Source organism: Aulostomus chinensis, chromosome 4, assembly GCF_037954235.1.
Source record: "Aulostomus chinensis isolate RoL2024-O1b breed Wild chromosome 4, RoL_Achi_v1.0, whole genome shotgun sequence".
Classification (NCBI taxonomy): Eukaryota; Metazoa; Chordata; class Actinopteri; order Syngnathiformes; family Aulostomidae; genus Aulostomus; species Aulostomus chinensis.
The window spans coordinates 23,324,037-23,343,609 of NC_141323.1; the positions used below are offsets into that span (position 1 = coordinate 23,324,037).

A 19,573-nucleotide genomic window follows, 5' to 3' on the forward strand; every position below is an offset into this window, starting at 1 on the left:
TGATTAAAACTAGTGTACTTCAAAAGCTGTCAATAACGGATGCCTTCTTTGTGTTTGCAAGGAAGCCTGTGACTTTTAGAGCTCCCAGAGATAATAATATTGGCTTAATTAAAGGAAAGTCTTCAATATATGTGGGCTTAAAATACTGTATCTTGATGTGTATTTTGAAGTATTGCATTAGCATTGGTTGATGGAAAATAAAATGTATACATGCTTTGGCTTGTTTTGCCCTTTTCGAAAGCAAGTAAATGCGCAATATGGGTCTGACACAAACGCCAAAGGCCTATTAGTACAGCTGAATTTGAACCATATCAAGAGAAAGAGGTGGCGAAAAACATTTTGTAGGGGTTGGCACCCAAACACACTCACATCTATTTCTTGTCAAACCAGCTTCTCCTTTCCAACAATCCTGAGATGACTAACAATAACTTTCTTTTGTAGTTTGCTCCAGCACATTTATGGACAGAGGGATGTGTGTCATGCTCCTGGCTCCTTGTTGAATGATCGCTAGTAAACATTGTCATTCCAAAGAAGGACAGGATTAAAGCCTGCTTTGCCCATTGAGGGGAACACTGCTAGAGAATAGGAACAATAGCCAAATGGAGGACGGTATCACAAGGGTCCAATGTCTGCTGTGATGAATATGTGGGAGATTATAACCCATTCCATCATTTCCATAATGTAAAACTCTTTCTTCTTCACCCGCTGACTATTCACTAAATAAATGAGAAAACTATCACCCGCGCAGAAATATTTGACAAAAGGCAGAGGGGAGAGAGAGTTAAGTTTTGAATGACCCCTGTGCCTTTGACAATACAAGCGCTGTCCGAACACATTCGGAGGCAGCGGAGTGAGAAAGACCTGGTAGAGTATTTATCACTAGGCACAAAGCAAATGTATTACCATGTCACCTATACCACTTTACAGCAGAGAATGGAACCACTGTGAACACTGGGGAGTTTTACATAATACCAGGCAAAAATATGAATGCGGGGTTCTTTCCATCTGTGGCTTTGCTGCCTTGCTAGCACTCTAAAATGGACGGATCATTTAGTGGACACTGCTTTGTAATGCAGTAGCCACAAAGAATTTAACCAATATGCTAACTAGCTGGGCTAATAAGTCTTTCCAGCAAAAAAAAAACAAAAAAAACATTCAAATTAAATAGATTAACAATAGACTGAAAGAACCTTAATGAAAAAAGTTGCAGAGTTTAGAGGTGAATGGTTCAGACTACTTTGGCTTCTGTACATAATGTGCCAGATATATATGGAAAGCATGGCTTTTAGGACACCCACTAAGCTAAAAATAAACATAGTTTGCATGATAAAAACCTGGTGCACTGCACTGTAAGCAGCCACTTGACTGCAAGACCTTGAATCCAACTTTCCAGAGAGCTCCTAAAAAAAAAACATGAAGCTTGTGAATTTCGTAAGCCAAAGAATATCCCTGCATCCCATGCGCTGCTCACACCTCAACATCACTGACACCTTTCCAGCCCCTTCACTTGATATCTGAATGTCTATTTGTGTGTGTGTGTGTGTGTGTGTGTGTGTGTGTGTGTGTGTGTGTGTGTAAGAAAGCACAGGCAACACACATGCATGTGTGTGTCATCTGCCAGATCACTTCAGTCTATCCCAGAGATTTCTCCCAAGGTAACCTAGTTTATTTACTTTATCTACAATATAATGCTTCAGTGAGCATTAGCAACTTTGAGACACAAGTTTCAATCAAACGTCTAGCGGCTGCTGTGCATGTGCGTGCGTGTGCTCAGCCAGGTGCAGAGAAGAGATGAACACTGCCGCCAAAGAGACAGCGCAGCTTTAAAGCGAAGGACTGACAAAGAGGTCCCAAAATAATACAAAATAAAAACGGACAGCTACAGAGGAGAGGAGAGGAAACAAAAGGAGGGGAGAAAAAGAACAGACAAAAAATTGTACTGTGCAGGACAGTGAGGAGAAGATGTGGGAACAACTGTAGTGGTCAATTTAAAAAAATACAAGAGAGATGCTTAATAAAAAATGATACTGCACTGAGAGACAGCACGAGACAGATGGACAAAGAGAGTGATAGAAATAGACAAAATGTAAGTGGAAGAGAAAGCATGGGAGTGAGACAGAAAGGGAGACATGGTGTTCTCCCTGGGTAGTGCCGAGCAGGTCTTGTCCAATAAACACAGGTGAGCAGCTCGACAGGCCAGGACCACCAACCTGACTGACAGCTGAGAGCTTTCACTGACCTCCAGCTTTGTGTTACATGACATGACGAGTTTAACTAAACTGACAAAGAGAAACTGCCTGCATCTCACAGAAAATGTGAGGGAGAGGGGTTGGCCGAAGCACAAATATACTCTTGGCTCTTTAAACCAGCAGCAAGTTGCAAACGCTAAAATTTCCACACTCCACACACAAAGGCAGGCTATGCTATGTCGCTTCACAGGTGAGAAGAAAGAGCAAACACCCACGCGCATCAGTTACTTAGTGAGAGAAAGTGAGGAGTTGTGGGGTGGGGGGCTGAATATATGCTGTGCGCTGACTGAATCTTTTCCACATGACGAGCCTCGGGCTGTTTTTGTCAACTGTACTCTTGAGCAGCAAGGAGTCAGGTAGTGTGACCACATGATTGCCCAAGAGGCACAACGGAGAGAGAGAGAGAGAGCGAGAGCGAGAAAGAGAAAGAGAGAGAGAGAGCGCACAGATGGGGGGCCAGGGACAGGGCCAATGCAGCAAGCATGATGAGGTGTAATCACAAACCCCATTCAGAGTGCAGTGGAGTTTGTCAACATACACACATTCACATTCCACTGTCTGTCAGCCCTATGACCCAAATCGAGCATGCTATGACTATGTTCCTCCACACTCTAAAACACACACACAAGCATGCACGCACGCACGCACGCACACACACACGCACACACACACACACACACACACACACACACCCTTTCTGCCCTTACCGCCTCCAACCAGGTAGTAACAGTTGCACTGTCTTGGCTTGCGGTTTGTGGCAAGGAAGTTGGATTCCAAGCTCTTGTAGGATATTGCTGCCGCCTGTATCCCTTTTCAAGCTGCGATCAAATGATCATTATGAACAAAGGACTTGGCTTGTTGCCTCTGGAGTAAAAGCTTTGTCAGTGGCTGTGACCGTGTGGTTTGATTTGAAACTTTGAAAGCAAAAGAGTTGTGCTAGAGCAAAAAAAAGGTACTTTAATAGATAGAAGAATCATACAAAACTAAAACGGTAGAAATTTTTATATTAAAGATAATTCATGAAAAGTAATACAATCATCATTCTGCTGCCATTTCATATATATATATATATATATATATATATATATATATATATATATATATATATATATATATATATATACACACACACACACACACATATATATATATATATATATATATATATATACACACACACATATATTTATATATTTATATACCGCTGACCAATTGAGTGTCACAGGGGGACCTGGAGCCTATCCTAGCTAGCATTGGGCTAGAGGCAGGGTACACCCTGGACTGGTCGCCAGTCTGTTGCAGGGCCATCAGCAATTAGGGGCTCAGTACCTCACTCAAGGATAATTCAACACAGTCAATGGGGGAAGTGAGGATTGAAACGGTCACCCTTCGGTTGCCCCCTCCTAATCACATTTACATTTAATTATTTAAATCTTATTTCTGCAAGTTTGTGACAGTATAAATCTAATTTTTCCCAACTTTAATACAAATAATTTGGTCTTGTCCACCCCATTCTGTAGCACAATACACTGTCACTGAAATAACTGAAGTCATCAGAGGGTTAAAGTAGATACCGTTTCTATAATAATGACATCCCAATAAAACAGTGGACTGTGAGGGGCTAACATAAACTGAGTGCTATGTGTGCAGGCTGAAAAATGAGTCTGCGTGACAATTTGGTGATAACACGCAAGTTCAATCTGTCAAGACAATCAGCATTTAGACCTTGGGAGAAGAATGGCCAACTATGTGAGACCGATTCATTGGACACGATCACCTGAGAGTGAAGCCACTAGTAATTCTTCCCACCTGAAATGGGGAGTTCAAACTCATGTCAGGCTGCTCTGATGTCATGCCTGCCTCAGCTTGGGTTTCACAATAATCCCAGGCTCTTGGAGAAATGCCATCGAGGCCAGCTTCCGCACCCAACATTTCTCCAATTAAATTGCATGGAGAGAATAACATGTGAAACACTAGATCCCTGGCCGTATATAGAAATTAAGCTTGTGTGTGCGGTATTTACAATTAAGTCTTTCTCGTCTCTAATGAGAGGTGTAGAGAATTATTGAAGGGGTCTGCTACAACCCCACATCCCCCTACAACCCTCTGCATCATTTTAACATTTGACAGTATATTACATACTGTGTTCCTCATTTGAATGTGTTGCTGTTATTGTAAGAGAAAAGAAAGGAAAGAAAGAGGAATAGCATAAAGAAAGGATCAATAGACCCATTGAACCTTTTTATCTTCTCCTTAAGGAATGATGGCACCACTCATTGTGAGCTTCCTCACCTCCCCTTTTAACACCATTCTCAGAGCAACTGTGCACTCTGGACAAACGCTTAACAATCTCTTCTCTCCTACCCCACATCTCCAGTTTTTTGTTTTTTGTTTGTTTTTTGTTTTTTCTTGTCTGACCCACAGGTATTTCTCTTTTGTCGCAGACCTATATAGGAGAAATACCTCCCAGTTGCTTATGTAGACTTGAGAAAAAGAGAAAAAACAGGAAATCTGGACTGAATTTTTATTTCTTATGGTTTTATTTTGGAGATTTGATGGGTTACATATGGGGCGTTACTGCATCAAAGAAAGATCAAAAGAAAAGGGCTAAGAAAATACATATCAGGTGTAAAAAATATTTCCTCTTTGGAAATAATGTGAGCACTATCCAAAGTATTTAAAAACAGGCCAGCCCCTAATCGGAGATCAGCAACCTTCTGCTCCAATTTGCTCACAGTGCAACACTATCGGACCCCAAACCTCATTAAATGGAAATATGGAAACTTGGGGAACTTCCAAAAGTTCTCTCATCCTCCCCTTTCCCTAAGTGTGAAGACAAAACAGTGGACCATAGAGAAAATGGTGCGTGAAGAACCGCAGCAGATCCTTGGGACCGAGAGCAGAAGGAGGATAGGGGAAAGATGGGAAAGTAAACCTTTGATGAGTAAGACTTTTTTGTTAAGCGCAGGGGCTTAACTTTAAAATATTCTGGGTGGTGGTGAATGGGGGATTGACCAATGGCCCTGATCTCAGCCACACACTGGGGCACTGGGGTTAATGGTGGATAAAGATAAAAAAAAAGGGGGGGTTGCTTTGCCTGATCTCCATCCTCCCCACACCCAATCCTGCAGTTTTCACCTTCCCCACCAATCCCAAATAAGCCAGACAATAGCAGCTACCAATGGGGAACTATCCGAGTCTCTTTGATTTCTGCCTTTACCCCCTCGGCTGCTGAGTGCCCAGGGTAAAGACCCATGGAGGTTTCCACCGTTTGCCCACTCAGAGGGCCAACAGTTAGCAGGCTCAGGGAAACCATTTGAGGATTGAAAATGAAATGACAAGAGCTCTCTGATCTATGACAAGAAATCCATTTCGGACTGGAAATGTGAGCGGAGGGCTGCTTGGTCCAAACTGCAGCTTCTTAAAGGCAGCCAGATATACTTAATTACAGTAGATTTTTATATCTGTGTCTACACTGAAAGTGCAGTGTGCAGTGCTGGGGCAATTACACTTTATTGCAATGATTAGAAGGACTTTTTAGGCCAGCATATACACAGTAAGAGTTCATCTTTGAAGATAAGGCTGAAGACTAGACAAATTAAGAAGCAGCATTCAAACCTCTGGTGGAGAGGGGAATCTGGATGCTGCCCGGTGGAGATATGACTCTGGGGAGGTTGAACTGGTTTGACAGCCAAGCCACCCAATATCATGGACTTTCATCATATTAGTCCTCAAGTCCACTTCATGATGCTGTACTAAGATAAACATATTTCCTCCATTAAGTCAGAATATTTATAATAAATAATCCAATGACCTTGATAGAAGGCTAATCAACTGCAAGCTTTAACCCATCTATTAAACTCACTACTCTCTTGTCACTCACACCTTTTGAAAAAAAAAATCTTGGAAAATTATGTAAATTATGAATACAAAAATGATGTAAAAACAGCTCATGTATACACAAGTCAATAGATGAAAAATCACTCCATTCAAGCAAACACATTAAAAACTAAGTGATATATACAGATATATATATATATATACACACACACACACACACACACACACACACACACACACACACACACACACACACACACACACACTACCAAAATCAACTGAAATAATCAGAAGATTTGCTCTTTCTCTTATTTGTTACTGTTGTGTGACAGTGTGTGTGGTTATGTGTATGTGTGTACTTGTGCAGCACAGATGCTCATGTATGCCAGTCAATATAGCATGTCATGCCAGTGATGTAATCAGTGACTCCCATCACTTGACCCAAGATTCCTAACACTCATTTGTGGACCGACTCGATGACAATCACTAACTTGTATTGTTGGCTTGGAAAAGGGAGCTTTTATTGGTCAAGTATAACAATGACTATGTGCAGGATAAACCAGAAAGCTAAAATTGAGCAGATATTACCAATCAAGTTATTCAGTTATTCATTATCACAATAGGTTTCTCATGATGGTGGTAAATATTTAACATTTAACTAAAACAACATAGCACCTGAGGAATGTATAAAAATTTTGTCGTGCCATCGGAAATCAACAAATTTATGTGTAATCATTTAATGCACAAAACTTGAATAGTGCTTTTCTAGAGAGAAGTTAAAGACTGACACGTTTCAAAGATGTGTTCAAATTTTGTTTCTTAACCTAGAAATGTGTAACAATACTTAGACACTGGTTTTCAAACTGTATGATAAGATGAAGGCATATTATGTGAATGTGTATGGTAAATCCTCCTATATAGTATTTCATATTTCTTTTCAAACACATTCCCCAGTGTATGATTGATATGTTCAGCATTAATACTGCATGTACTGACATAATTTTCTCAAACTTGGCTCTGCTGTTTTGTAATTTCAGCACCCAGGACCGGGCTAAACCCTTCCAACTGCTATGACTGATGTGGCTCATTACAGTAGACACAGTAGTCTGGGAGAATTCACAACAGAAGGCATGCAGAGACAATAAAAAGTGCTTTCACTTACCTCTTTGGACTTTACAACGTGTCTTCTACTTGTTCTTACGGGTGCAAAGTGAGCATATTTTATCCTGAAAAGACAAACGGGCAGGGAGAAAGATGTTTGGACTAAAACTATGAGCAATGCACTGAACAAGACTGTTTTTGTCTTTTGTATAGCCATGCAGTGCATTGGTAACACACACCAAGTGAGTCTAACATAATTTAAAGCTTATTCTCCCTCTATTTCATTCTGTTCTGCTACAAATCTCAATCAAGACATCAACAAAATAAATAAAAAAAAGTGATACCCAGGCTTGCCCACATTTGTCCCCCGTAATGCATATCATAACTTCTAAGCAAGAGTAGATTGAAAAGCCTTGGGGTGTGAAAACCAAACAGGCAAAACTGAAAGGTTGCCCAGTGGAGGGGCAATTCTATCAAGGTGGACAAGATGAAGATTTGTTATATTTGAGGGGGAGAATGGGCCCTCCTTGACCTCGACTGGCCAGTACAATCATCCAAACACAGTAGAGCTAACAATGCCATAGTGCTGCACAAGAGACATACTCGTATGGACGCATAAAAGAAAATTTAAAGAAAAAATTAGGTATCTATCAGAGTTTACTTTGACAGATGAATGATCTTGAGAATAGAATGTAGGTTGCACTTAATTTCAACACTGATCCTTGAAAAGACACCATTAATGCCACTCTAATCTTTCTCAAGGTTAAGGATTCTTTGACAGATGGACATGAAGGGGCCATGTTCTAATACTCACCCTCAGGGGGAGAACTTCCTGTTGTTGTCCGTCACAGGTGTGGAAGGAGTCCAGTGATGTAAGCAATCTGAGATTAGAGAAAACATTACATATATCATTAGCCTGAATGCATTTCTTGACTTTCTGATCTTTTAATGTTTCCCCAGCACATTCATTGCTTGAGCAGACATGTGTGGGCTAGATTGTATCTTGCATAACTATTTTCTGTATGACTTGTAGGTGAAAGCTATAAACTTTGAAACAACAAAGCACACCTGGATTTTGCTATGTAGCGTGGAGCCTTTGTGTGTGTGTGTGTGTGTGTGTGTGTGTGTGTGTGTGTGTGTGTGTGGTGGGGGGATCGTAACCTGTACTGTACTCTCAGTTGCCTGTTTGTGCATGCACACAAACACACACACACACGTGCAGAGACACACACACACACGTGCAGAGACACACACACACACACACAAACATACTCTCAAAAGTTAAAAAGGCGCAGTGCCTGAAGGCTTGAGCGCTCAACACCAAGTAAATCACATCGTTAACCTGACACAATTGATTTCTTATGTACTTCTATCATGATGTCTACATTGGACTGCAAAGTCTATGGCATCCACATAATTCAGATCATTAGTGCTGATGTTTTTTGTTTTGACTACGAAACTACGAAAGAAAGAATGTGTAATACCAGGACACCAGCTACTGAATGCTTTGGACATTTTTGCAGTACCACATTTTTGAAAAATTACAATCCCTCTAATAGTGTAGTGTTGAGCAGGCACAGTTCTGCTGCTTGAGGCATGAGGGGCACAAAATGGCCTGGATGCTCCACTCTGAGATTTTATTTTCTCCCTTTTATTCTCCCAGAATTCCAATGACCCCTACAGGCAACCAGCGACTGCTGAATCCCAAGGAATGTGCTCTCTGAACTGCAGAAAAAGCCCTCAGCCCAAAGAGCACAGCTGAAAACAAAACATGCCAACTGCTATAATTTTTCACTGTTTTGAGTTTGTGGAAAATGTTGCACAGATTGCTGCACTCAAAATAGGAGAACATTAGAGGTGAGTGTGTATGTGTGTGAGTGCTTCTACAAACTGTACATCTATGAAAATGTAAACAACAGAAAATATTCACTTATAAACACTGCAACAAAATAAAATATAAAGCTCAATAGTTTTAGTATAATTTTAAGTGTTTTGACCAAAGTTAATGCTTTTTCAATCTAAATGATTTCAAGTTAATATCATACACCTCGTGGCTGTGCATATGTCATATTTTATTCACTGAAAAAGCATTAGGAATGCTATTAGTCTGCATGACCTCCAATTTGTGGGGATTTACAAATACCACACATATCTTTATGCCAAATATAAATCCAATGGTAAATTCTATCAACTTATAAATATGGCAAATGCATTCAAGTATTCATGAAGGCCTCACAATGCTATAGGCTGATATTTACATAAAGCGCTTGTGCACTAAGTCAAGATAAACTATTTAAGACCCACACCACAAATACCTCCACACAGCAGAAAAAGGAGGGTCCTGTGATGAAAGAGGACATTATGCTAACAAGTCAGATTACTGTATACAATAACTTTATCTTTAAAGTAAATACCATCCATGGTGTTGGAATGGGGAGGGGGGGTGTTAAGGAAAGTCACTGGCAATATTTCTGTGGGGACCAAATGCTCCTTATCAGTGTTAGTCGAGCAATTCAGGCCTGCTCGAAGAAAGATGAGTCTTCAAACTCATTCTATTCATGGTCAGACGTGTAATTACCCTCAGCTCACAGTCTAGACGTAGCCGCTTTCACAGTATTTAAGACCCCCTATGCAACGCGCGGATGTTGGCTCCTACCACCAAGCCCTGTACGTTAAATCTGTGGGCAGATAAATTAGTGAAGAATGCAATAAAATAGACACAATGAGAGGAACTTTATCCTCCCCGCTGCTAAATGAGATTTCTTTGAAATGCAGATCAGTAGCTCTAGATTAGTGAATTTTAGCTGCTGTCAACATCATAACAAAATACAAATGTGATTGTTCGCCGGTGCCTTATCTCCTTGCTTCCATCTGCTTGCTGGTTATTTACTCCCCCCTGATTTAGTATGCAGATCTAAATAAGTCGCATCAAAAGGAGGGCTTACTGCACAATGCCTTCTTAAGCTTCTACATCAAGGTATTTGAAAAACCGGTAGTCACATGAAAAGGCTGCCCATCAAAGGCGCATCTCTAATGAACTCTCCCATATCAGAGGGGGCTTGTGGGGCCTGGGTTTAATGCTGTCTGTGCGGTGAGAGAAGAGCAGAACTACAAATCAAACCCACCAAGCCATGGCGGAGGAGGGAGGAGGATGACAGAGAGGGGGGAGAAAAGAAAAGAAAGACAGGAGGAGGAAGAAGGCCGAGGTTATCAGGCGAGATTAAGCTCAGCATGGCGACTAGTGCTAGGTTTTTCCTTCAGCAATTCATAAAACTTTTAAGTCTGGTTGAGGAGGTCACTCCAGAAAAGTACTAGAATACAATGACTTGGCTGCAGGTTAGTTACTTATTTGACCAACTACAGAAAACAAAGTCTATACCCTGATGATTAAGAGTTAAACACAGTCCCCTCAAGTCTTTTTTAGAATCCAAGCAAATCAAAGCATATATGTTGAAATGACAAAAATAATCTAGTGCTTAGAGGGACAGCAAGACTCCTGCACTCAAGCAAAGCAAAGAAAGCCATATTCTGTTGTCCCCCTGTCTCGTTCCCCCAGGTCTGCAAACAGCTTTGATAATCTGGAACAGAGCTTTTGCATTATGCTCCTGCAATAACCTTTAATTTCATGGTGTATTTGTTGCATTCAGCGCACAGGCAGGATTACAACCGACAATCTTCAGACTTATAAGGGGAAAATAAACTGCATGGAGAGATCATGATCTGTACCCCCCACCCACTATCGTCATCCCCGCTGCCACCATCCAGCTTTGTAGCAGTGCGTCTGGATGAAGGGGAGACCCCCACCAACAAGGATGCAGTTTACCAGTGAACAATTAGCCCTGGAGCAAGAGCAGGCCCGGCACTGGCACATGTGGTTAAGAGGCGAGCGCTGCAGGAGAGCACCAGATGATGAAGGGATGAAGATGGGAGGAGGAGGACGGGGGGGGGGGGGGGTGGCATGTGGCGTGTGCCTGACACGCGTGTACCAGTTTTTGGCAATGGACTCTGTCATTCATTTACAGGGAGATGAAGAGTGGCTAAGAGGGAGCTAACCCATTCTTGAACCCAAAACATAGCTGAATCAGAATTTTAGGAACCCATCCAGACAACGAAGGCATCTGCCGTCTGAGTCACTTTGCCCAACATCTCGTCCCTCCCCTCAGCGTCTCTCCGCTGTAAGGCATGTCAAATTGGGCCCAGTGCCAGTCGCGTTTGCAACCACAAGGGAACCAAAGTCTTTCTGCCTTGCTTAATTAAATGACAAAACAACAGATTTGCATATGCAGAAACAGGTGTTGTAACAGGTTTGACTCCTCTTGACCTCACCCGTGTTAAAGAGAGGAAATCATGAAAAAAACATGTAGGGGAAAAAAAGTTTATGGCCAACAGCTGCCTGGAGGTATTTAGGCTCTGATGGGCACTCAAGTCTGCACCATCTGCCCTGCTGCTTGCCAGAAGTGACAATTTAAATTAAAAACCACTCATCAAATATCATAAAAATAAACCATTGTTTTGCTGCGACCATATGTTGTGGCCATCCCATCTCGTTCTCCGAGAGTAACAGTGGCGCTGAAGCCTATAGCAGTGATCCAGGGAAAATCCAGAGCGCTGCACAGTAGCCTGTAATTACCCTCCCACCGATCTGCTGTCTTCAGACCAGAGCCATGCGTCATCTTACACATTATCCAAGTCCTTCCTCTCCACATTACAGAGGCCAAAAACCTCGCAGAGCCGATGTGGTGAAAACGCGGCTATTGTTTAGAGTAGGATTAGGGATCACCATCCAAGAGAACAAGTTGGGTATTCACATGAAGAACACAGTAATTATACTCGCTTGCAAGATTATATTTACCACAACAGAAACAAAAACTTTAGTGAAATGTGTGTGGTAGTGACACAACAAAGACTAAGAGATTTCTGAAAATGTCATATGTCTCCCCTTCATATATTGACCAAATTATGTCTAGACCCAGGGGGTTAACTTGAAATGTTCCATTTGTCCTTTACTGAGCGACCAACAACACTCCTGCCCAACAAACCTACTCATCATCAGCACCACTGACCCAACCCCCCACTTCCGTTTGTCCTCTGTTTTTATTTAGATGAGTGAGACAGAAGGAACAAACCTGAGACAGTCGTGACCCTGTGCCAGTGTTGTAACTTGGTCTAGAGCTACGCCGGCAGAAGGCAGCACCATATGCCCTCAGCCTCGAGCTGGATGCTCTTTCTGCAGCCTAATGTGCCTGTCAAAAATGGTTACTGTCATGAACCCCCCCATCCCAATGTTTTTTTCTTCTCACAACATGTTGAAATACACATTTTTTTCTCTAGCTGTGCCTCTTTGGGTAAAGTGAAAAGGTCCTTGGAGATGTGAGGCACCAGTGAATGCAGTGTAACTGTTTGTGAGACAAAACTAATCATTCTTCCTCACTTGTAATGCACTTATTAAGCAGTGGTATATCATTTTTGCCATCGCCAGATGATTGACATCCATTTCATGAGGCAACATGTGATCAAATCTAACCACAACTATCTGGTTACAAATCAAATAACAGATGTCATGACAAAAAAGACAGGGTAACTGAATCAGCTAGTGTTGTTAGCCTTAGCTGTCTCAAATGAGATTTGATTGTTTTCGAGTGACAGGCTGATGGCTGGGCAGTGGCGACCTTGCCTTTTACTATGAGTGACCCTCTATCTTAAATTCAGGGCAAGACCCCAAAACCAACACATTCTTTCACACCGGAACACTGTTCATCTGACCATGACTCGAATAAAAGCTGGCATGCCTTTACACCACACTAACCAGCAAGTAAACACAAAATTGTTAACCGAACAAGGAAGGAGGAGGAAAAAATGGAGGGCAGACAAAGAAAAGCAAGGTTTGTTGCTCATGTTGGTACACTGAGATTTAAATGAAGTTGGTCAGTTTGCAGGCCAAGCTTATGGGAGACCAAGGCCAGACTCAAGACTGCTGCCAAGGGGTGAACCCTTATGAAAAGGCGTAAGTTATTTTACTTATTTCAAATAAAATATTGTGTACAAAATCCAAACCTTTGTTTTATAACTTTGTCTGTGTGTTCTTTTTCCTAGCTCAGAATCTGTCACACTGAGGTTACATGCGTCAGCCAAAAGCTACACTTTGTAACATGTTTGTGGCTTTACAATCTGTGGAAGGAGGTTTGATGACGAAAGATGTAATATTCAGAAAATAATCTTTGTAGGATGTTTTGACGCCTGATTGTTTTAGTTTACACAGCCTACACAGTCTATCTTGGCCCCTAAAAATCTGAAGAAAGCTATACATTTTTGACTATGAAATTAAATTAAATCTAATAGCCAGCATAAAAAGAAAGTTACAGACTGATTCTTTCATCAGACAGCATTTAACTCACTCTTGTGTGGGTAGCACACAATCCCTTTTCTAATCCTCATCCCCTGACCCCACCCTGCACAGCTTTCTCCAGCCAACACTTCTCACTCACAACAGTGTCGAGTTAAGAAGTGACCCAGCGCATAACTAAAAAAAGTCTGAGCTGTCTCAAGACTCTAAGTAACTGGGGCACACAAAACATCATTACTATGATGTGGATAATTACAGTGCAAACGGGTGGCCTCTTAAGCATGTAATACACTCTTTTATCTTAAGGAGTCAATCTTTCCAGGGCTGACAGCTTGCAGCATATGATCCTGGTAAACAAATACTTTCGCGAGGCACAAAAGTGCCATTAAAGGCCAAAACTGTCAACACAAATTCCATTCTGACTGGGGGGGGGACCAAAGTAAGGGGGAGAAGGGAGACGGGGAGGACTTGATCATTTCTGGTTGCCTTAACTTGCATGGAGGTTGTCATGGAAACATTTCTATGAAGTTAACAGGGATAAACCTTAAGATTTGCTGTTGAATTGCCTTTCAGCTAAGTGGTAAGGCCAAGTTAGCTGCATGAGAGTGTGCAGGCTATGCTGATGGACACAGCAAGATGTTTAGTAAAGTAAAGCTAGTGCACCACTCCCTTGATATATTTTTCTTTTTTTTTTTTTACCCATTTCCCCCCGAAATGGAGCAACACCTCAAGGGTTGAGTGAGCAGTTGGTTTCATTACAGAGGTGTTGGGGGATGGGTTATGGTGCAATTCAAGAGCTAATCCAAAAGTGTTTCATTGTATAAAAAGTAATCGGACTTAAAACAGAAATGTCATGCATTGTCAGGCTCTGCAAAAGCACATAAGGATTTTGTTGTTGTTGTTGTTGTTGACACAAAAAGACAAATAAGTTGTAGCGCATTTCAAACTTTGGCTCTGTCGGAAGCAACAATTTCCATATCTCAGACACAATCATGCACCAGCCAGTGTTCATAGAGCTGAAAGCTGAATCTTAATTCTGATAAATGATTGAAACGTATGACAGGTTACACACATTAATCCTGTGGAGGACATTCATTTTCCTATTACCATAATGTAGAGCACGACCGCCCGATGATAAATGCAGCAATCAAAAAATGGATGCAGAGTGGGGAGAGTCGGGGTAATAAGTGCACTGCTCCCAACGCCGGTCAGTCAGAGGCAGACTAATGGCAAGTCTCTTCTCTCTCTCTCTCTCGCTCTCTCTCATTGCATTGGGGCAAGATTCATCCCGTTTGGAAGTGACCTTACTTACTACACACGACAAGTAAACAAGAGCAAAACGCTTCAAGAAATTATTACAGGGGTTCTTCAACAAAGAGGCTGATTGTGCACTGTCGCTGGCATATTTCACAAGGGGCATTTAATGCCGACTAGCCTTTGAAGAGTGAGAGCTGCTGAGTGAGTGTGTGTTGGGGGGGGGGGGGGGGGCACACCTGCATAACTGAGGAAGGAACACCTGTGCACCCTGCGGCTTGAACAAGGAGGGTAGGTCCAGCTAATCCAGGGGTGAAAGCTGATCAGAGGATGGGCCAGAAGAGTTCAGCAGCTCCCAATGCATTGCTAGCCACACTTCACAAAAAAAAAAAAAAAAAAAAAAAAAACAACTTACATGTATTGACTTTAGTGGGCCACAATGATTGCAAAACAACATTGGCAAGACACAGCCAGGAGTGTAATAAAGGAAGTAAGCTGAGGAGTTTATAAGCTTTATTTAATTAGTTATAATTTCAGGTCAGTCATCATGCAAATTACTATGCTGCCAGCACAGTCACTGGACGTGGGGAAAAAAAGGAATATAAAAATGGAGCAAGCAACCACGGTAAGGTTTCGACCGCTGATAATCATAGATATGCTTGTAGTGACAAAGCATTTACGATGATATTTGCATTTTTTGGGGGGGGGGGGGCTTTGAGACTATGGTGAAATATAAACATGGATTTATATGTATATGCAGCCAATACAAGTGACTTTATTTTTTAGACGTAAGGAATCATCTTCTGTGTCATAAATAAGCTTAATGAGATATCGCATCGATTTTAATAAATATGACAACGTATCTCATATAATGGATCTCCATGTTTATTTTACAATGACAATTACTGCGCAATAGCAATAGCCAGTAAAAAATAAAAAAAAGTCACATTTTTAATAGTTTAAATACTTCGATAGTAAAAGACTTTGAAGCAGATGTAAATTTATTTTAAATACACGTGTGTACAACTAGCACACAAAAGTTAAGGCACATATCCGAAAAAGCTACAATTAGTTTTGTTGTAGGTCATTTAGTGTATTAGCGTGAACGTGAGAGCGCTTCGGGACATTCTGGAAGTCATGACTACAAAATGAAAGAAGGGTTACAACATTATGAAAGGCTACTTATCATTTAAGACAACGCGTCAGCGTTTCAAAAGTGAGAGTTCGGCGGTCAGACAGACTGAGAAGGTCTTAACATTTAAGAACAAAATGAAGCCAAAGCGACTTGTCTTAATGGCTGCTCGAGACTCAAACATACCTAAAGTCCACGCGCGATGTCTACTAAATAATAACATTGCAAGTCAAGTTGCGCTCGGGCCAACTGGTGCCCCACGGTCCACTTCCTAATTCAAGTGCAGTGGCCAGAGAAGTAAAAAGTCAGACAGTGAAGAGAAAAGACGCTCATGGGCAGAAAAACTTACCAGGAAAAAAAAACGGCAGGTATATTTCCCTCGCGGTGAAGTCAAATAAGGGACATTCGCCAGGTGAGAAGTCGCCGTCCTCGCAGAGATCTTCACACGTGACTGTCCAAGTTCACCATAACGCAGAGAAAATGAACAACAAGGTGCAGAGTAAATAAAAAGCTCAAATATTCCTCCGCTGGGCACCGCTGTCGGAGACACACACACACACACACATACACACACTCTCTCCTGCTGCTGTCTCCCGTCAACGCCGCTGTTATTAGGCTACTAATGCAACAGAGGGGAAAGCAGTACACCGAGTCCTGTTTGAATGACGCGCAAGAAGAAGAAGCGGCTTGTTTTTTTTTTTCGTTTTTTTTTTTTTCGTTGGGATTCAAACACACTTCAAGTCATATCCCAGCACGCAAGTATATTTGGGACTAGAAACCCCCCCCCCCCCCCAGGGGAGGCACTTGCTTGTGCGCGGATGTGTGTTGTTATTTTTGGGCGTACTACGACCCCATGTGACGTCAGGGCCACCTGCTATGTAAACAAAAAGTATTTTCAAAAGTTTGTTTCCGTTTTTTTTTCTTCAAACGCTTCGCTGTATTATAAGCAGGCGGTCATACGTGAGGGCTTTCGAAATCTTTATATTGTTGTTGGGTAATGAACTGTTACCTCTTGGCTAATGAGACGACCTTACAAACAAAAAGAAGAAAGCATTCAGCGAGGAATATCAGAGGCTTTTATGTTCCTTCAGTCGTCTCACTGTAAATGGAAAGTACGAGTTGACAAAAAAAAATCGACAGCCAATGTTCATACATTGTTCCTTCCTACATTTCATCAAGAACATCTACTTTTTTTTAGAGTCAACGCTGTGGAGTTGTGAATGTCAGTGTCCTTATTGTCATTTGCTGTTTTGAATTTTGTATACGTTTTTATTTTAATAAGATATTTTGTCTGCCTTTCCTTTGTGTATGTTGCAAAAACATCCATTATGACTCCTCCAGTATATATAATACAATGGAAATATGTTGTGTCGAAAATAATATAAATTAATTATTTTTTTTTAAAAATGCACGATATATATTATTTTGTAATTCCAAACAATTTCCGCAAAGATTTATTTAATTGTCAGATTGCAGGGAAAACTACCTTTGAGGTGTGTGCATGGTAACATATTATTGTAACTGAAATCTTATTTCAATGGATTAAGTTTGAAACAAACGTAACCAAACGTAAATGTCATCCTATACGACCTCTACTAAGTAACAAAATAACTTGACTTCATTTTTTTTTTTCATTCTGCCATACCTTCACAGGTAATTCTGCCTGTCCAATCATTAAAGGCAGGTCCCGGGGCATTTCTTCATTAACAGTGACTCCTTTCTTTCTTTCTTTCTTTCTTTCTTTCTTTCTTTCTTTCTTTCTTTTTTTCTTTTTTTAAAGCCTCAAAGACGTTGACTGTCGAGGTATGATCGCATTTATTTTAGAAAAAGAAAACAAATATGGAGGACAGTTTTTTGAAACAAAATTGAGACAAATCAAAAGGTAATTTGACCGTCTTTGCTACTCTAAACACCAACATTCATGCTTCATTTGCGTTACCTTTACACTGCTGAATGTGACAAACCAGCTTATTGCGTCATTTAGTTAGAATTTAAAGTACTTGAAACATCACTTTTAGTTTCCTGACAATCCATATTTTAAATAATAGTAAATACACCGTCAGTTTATAGCAGCTAAAAAACATCAACGATGGCTGATAATTATTCTTTTCAAAAGAAAATGATATTGTTACGTGTCGTTGAGAAGCAATTTAGTGCAAAATAACGTCCAAAATGTAATATTTTAATCTGGTCATTCGCTAATGTTGTTGTCAAAAATAATGACAAGATTTGAAAACACTGTCGTATTACTTCCGTGACAATAATATGTGTCTATTCGGATTTTAAGGGCCTTGTTTATGTTATAAAATCTTATTCCCATCAAAGCATTCCATCAAAAAGATTTCGAAGTATCTGGGAATTGATGACGACAGGAAAGGGAACCAGTTGTCATGGAATTGTGGTCGCTTGCTGCCACCTACTGGTCATTTAGAAGTCTGCATTACATATAATGCAAATTATCCTATTCGTTTATCTTGTCATTCAAATTCTTTTCTGTTGAGTTAATTTTTCTTTCACATCACCTCCACACTTTGATGAAATTATCACATGATAAATGCAAACAAACAATGCTATTGGCTGAGGTGTGGATGACAAGGACATGTAGTTTTTGTCTGATCACATAGTGCCATCTACTGATATACATGGGTCACATGCTGCACTTGGCTATTAACCAGCAGATTAAATAACAGTCACAAACACACCTTTCCACATACGTTTACATGATTATGATTACGATTATGATTGTTGATGTTGTGTAGTATTTTCATACATATTTGTAGATCTGGCTTTACAAAAACTGTAAATAAAATCTAACAGTGTCTCATGTCTTTCAAAACAAAAAGTCCAGTGTGTACTAAAACTCACTCACATACCTGTCCAGGCTTTTATAACCAGTACTGAGTTATATTTACAATATTTACTGGGCTTAGAGTGTGTTCTAACACTGCATATCAGGGATGAATTGAATTGCACTTCAGACGCCCGCAAACAGACACACACACATGCAGAGGTCAGTCTGACACAAAGACGAGAATAATCTCTTCCGGTCCAAGATGCAGTGAACTTAAAATATGAGGGCTGCAATCGCAGCTTCGGAGATCTTTCAGGTGCCTTTGAAGCATGATATAAGAATTGATAAGACTTTGAAGAACTCGTGATCTCAGGGGAGAAATTCTCCTTTTTTCTTGCAAATATATAGAGGTCAAAGGTCAGTATCAGTCCTGCAGTAGGTGCGATGCTTCAGCAGACGCAAAGTGCTTGAATCAAACATCACGGCGACATCCAACATTCGAAATAGTGAAACAGAATGAGAAGGCACAGTTTATATAGATGGCAAATTTACATAACTAATTTATGGTCTTTCAGGCTCATCAGTTTGAAATTATCCAATCCTTTTTTCTTTTTTTTTTTAAGTCTTTTTGTAGTCTTTTTAGAGCACAGAAGGCTGACAAGATACTTTCATGATATTACTTTAAGCTTTTTCAAAATTTGGTTTCATTTACAGCATTTCTAGGCACGATGCAATCATTAAAGGGTTACTCCACTCATTTTATTCAGGAACAGCTCATAATTACTCAGCCTGTGAAACGAATCTGTGGTCAGGGGGAAGCTTCCTGCTGAAATCTGTAGAAAATCATCCAAACCAGGCTTGAG

General features: G+C 40.7%; 1 protein-coding gene across 4 annotated transcripts in view; it reads right to left on the bottom strand.

Moving 5' to 3' along the window:
* The window catches only part of LOC147263933 (forkhead box protein P2-like), a 102,677-nt gene extending 85,665 nt beyond the window's left edge, over positions 1 to 17,012 (bottom strand). Inside the window, exons 1-5 of one of the 4 annotated variants that reach the window (XM_086202309.1) lie at positions 16,929 to 17,012; positions 16,269 to 16,370; positions 15,027 to 15,162; positions 8,005 to 8,071; positions 7,252 to 7,315 (exon numbers count right to left, since the gene is read on the bottom strand). The gene's annotated coding sequence lies outside the window, so the exon portion shown is untranslated. Of the gene's footprint in view, positions 1 to 7,251; positions 7,316 to 8,004; positions 8,072 to 15,026; positions 15,163 to 16,268; positions 16,624 to 16,928 lie in introns of those variants that run through there. The other 3 variants (XM_086202311.1, XM_086202308.1, XM_086202312.1) reach the window with 3 other exon arrangements.
* Positions 17,013 to 19,573: the final 2,561 nt, after the last annotated feature.